General features: G+C 35.8%; 1 long non-coding RNA gene across 1 annotated transcript; it reads right to left on the bottom strand.

The window, feature by feature from the left end:
* On the bottom strand, positions 1 to 416 carry LOC142237161 (uncharacterized). The gene is made up of 2 exons (XR_012722372.1): positions 322 to 416; positions 1 to 261 (listed from the first exon to the last, which is right to left on the bottom strand). It is a non-coding gene; the product is annotated as an uncharacterized LOC142237161 (long non-coding RNA).
* Between the last annotated feature and the right edge of the window lie 2,703 nt (positions 417 to 3,119).

Here is a 3,119-nt window from a genome sequence, read left to right as displayed (position 1 = left end):
TTATTTTCAAAAATTTGTTTATTATAGCACTTTTTCAATTTAGTTAATAAATAATGTAACTTGTTCGAGAGTCTACTATATTTATCCTCTTGTAATCACTTAAAAATCATATATAAATGGGGTAAGGTTAGGTTTAGGTTCCTAAGAAATATTACCCATTCCAATCTACGTACACTGGAATAGCTGTGGCTTAACATATGTAAGTGTGGGGGGATTCTTATCAATTCATATTAGTTTTGTTGTTCGATTGACAAACATTACCTTAAAAAAAAAAAAAACAAACAACAATAATATAAATGTAAAACGTTCCGAATTACTAACTTTCATATTTTTACTCTCAACAACAGTTCAAACGTCGTCGAACTTGCTAAACAAATATGGAAACTGAACGAACCAACAAAAATCGATTCAGCAAATGCGAGTTGCACTACAGTCCAATGTACGAAGAAAACGATCGGCGTGGGATTACGTGCTCAGAATTTTAACAGAACTCTCAGCGTAACACTCTCATTTTTATCGAGCATATAGTTGAGCGTCATAGTTAATTACAAGCACCAACAATACAAGCCAATTGTCATCAGTATGCAGCAGTGGGTATGCGATACCGTAACATCATTTGTCAATGCATTAGGGTGAATAGCGCTATTATTATATTTTATTCCCAGCTATTCTTTTGGATTCAGAAGTGCTGCTAAACCGGACATAAGAGAAGATTTTCATAAGATTTGCCTGGATTATTATTAATATTAAGCATCCACAGTATTGATTTCGCATTCGTTCTTCATAAAATATAAAAAAAGCTAAACAATTTAGTTTTCATTTTCCATTTGCATCTCTATGTAACGGTCGGTGCCCCGAAACATGCGCCTATGCAAAAATATTTGGCCGGCACAAATGCCATTTTTTATACCCTCCACCATAGGATGGATTAACTTTGTCATTCCGTTTGTAACACATCGAAATATTGCTCTAAGACCCCATAAAGTATGTATATTCTGGGTCGTGGTGAAATTCTGAGTCGATCTGAGTATGTCCGTCCGTCCGTTCGTCCGTCCGTCTGTTGAAATCACGCTAACTTCCGAACGAAACAAGCTATCGACTTGAAACTTGGCACAAGTAGTTGTTATTGATGTAGGTCGGATGGTATTGCAAATGGGCCATATCGGTCCACTTTTACCTATAGCCCCCATATAAACGGACTCCCAAATTTGGCTTGTGAGGCCTCTAAGAGAAGCAAATTTCATCAGATCAGGCTAAAATTTGGTACATGGTGTTAGTATATGGTCTCTAACAACCATGCAAAAATTGTTCCACATCGGTCCATAATCATATATAGCCCCCATATAAACCGATCCCCCGATTTTGCTTGTGAGGCCTCTAAGCATAAGCGTAGGAAGGCCTCTGGGGAGGGGGCTTAGACTCCCCCAGAAAAATTTTAGCCCCCCCAGAATTTGAAAACCTATTTACGATTTTACATTTTTATAAAAATTAAACAAGTATATACTCGTAGAACGCACAAAGTTTCACTAAAAACTTTCATGCACAATCGAATTACTTGGGTTGTGGTAGAAGTCTGATATTTATGAAATAAAGCTGTGGTTGAACTTATGATTTAGTTGAATAAAAAATAGTAATTGATATTAAAACTATTCTTTCATAAATTAATATCTTAATAATGCTGCCAAAAAGCGTCGCCAAAAAAGAAGTGAACATGTTCTTTTTGGGTCTGGAAGTGGTACAAAATTGGCGGAGAAGCGATGAATGTAATATGAACTTGTCATAGAACGAATGTCCACCGTTTCAACAACCGTTGCAATGAATTTGCATCACTTCTTAAGGTTTGATCTGAATTCAGTGTTTTGAATGTGAATTAAAAATTTTGTGATATTTTCCCAAATAAATAATTTTTATACTTTTTTATGATTTCTAATGCATTCTAACGCTTGTTTGAAACGTTTTTTCAAATATTATCGATTTTTCTATAATGGATTTAGCATTTTTGTGGCAAAATTTGAATAATTTTTACCATTTTGTTTATTCTTACTCTTTTTTTTTAAACTATATGAAAAAAGAAAACAAAAAATTACGCATTAAAATATAAAAAATGAAGTAAAAAACTTCCTGTGTAGTTAAAATAGTTAACTTCTTTGTGAGGACATTTTTGGAAGTGCTTTTAATGTTGTGCCTGTAGAACAACTCCCAATTTTTTGCTGGGAAAAGTGTGGAACTACCCTACGGGAAATGGATCAACCACAGAACTGGTACAGAACTAGTCCCAGGTGTGTATGGATCAGTCCCAGTTCTGATCAAAACGTATGGAAGGGACCGTCCACTTTAACATGGGTTTGTCATTGACGGAGTAAACTTACATTTTAGGACGCGTCTTGGACTCATCCCAAAGAACACGTCCTGGGACAATTTAGCAGGAGCAACCCATAAACAGGTCCTCAGGAACCAGTCTCGGACAAACTCTTAGAAATCTCTTTCAATTTGGGCTCCTAATCGAACCCGAAATGAAAAAAAAATTTGAAATATGTCGAACAACAGGTTATTCTGATAATTTTATTTCACTAAATGTGAAAATTGCAACTAACTGGAGCACAGGTACCAGTTCTGTGATAGGTCCGTCAGTGGCAATTTGCACCAATTTCCCGTAGGGTACTTTTAGTTGCTTTATTATAAATTGATTGTCGAGTTATTTTTATGTCTATTTTTTTATTCAATTTTATGAAATAAAACATTAGTTGAACCTATAAGTTCAGTCTATAAAGTTTTAGCTAGGGGGGCTATAGCCCCCCCTAGGAAAATTGTCTAGCAACGCTAATGCCTCTAAGAGAAGCAAATTTCATCAGATCAGGCTAAAATTTGGTACATGGTGTTAGTATATGGTCTCTAACAACCATGCAAAAATTGGTCCACATCGGTCCATAATCATATATAGCACCCATATAAACCGATCCCCCGATTTGGCTTGCGAGGCCTCTAAGAGAAGCAAATTTCATCCGATCCGGCTGAAATTTGGTGCATGGTGTTAGTATATGGTCTCTAACAACCATGCAAAAATTGGTCCACATCGGTCCATAATTATATATAGCCCCCATATAAACCGATCTCCCGAT

This window comes from Haematobia irritans, chromosome 4 (genome assembly GCF_050003625.1).
Source record: "Haematobia irritans isolate KBUSLIRL chromosome 4, ASM5000362v1, whole genome shotgun sequence".
NCBI lineage: Eukaryota > Metazoa > Arthropoda > Insecta > Diptera > Muscidae > Haematobia > Haematobia irritans.
This window is presented reverse-complemented; position numbering and strand designations above follow the sequence as displayed.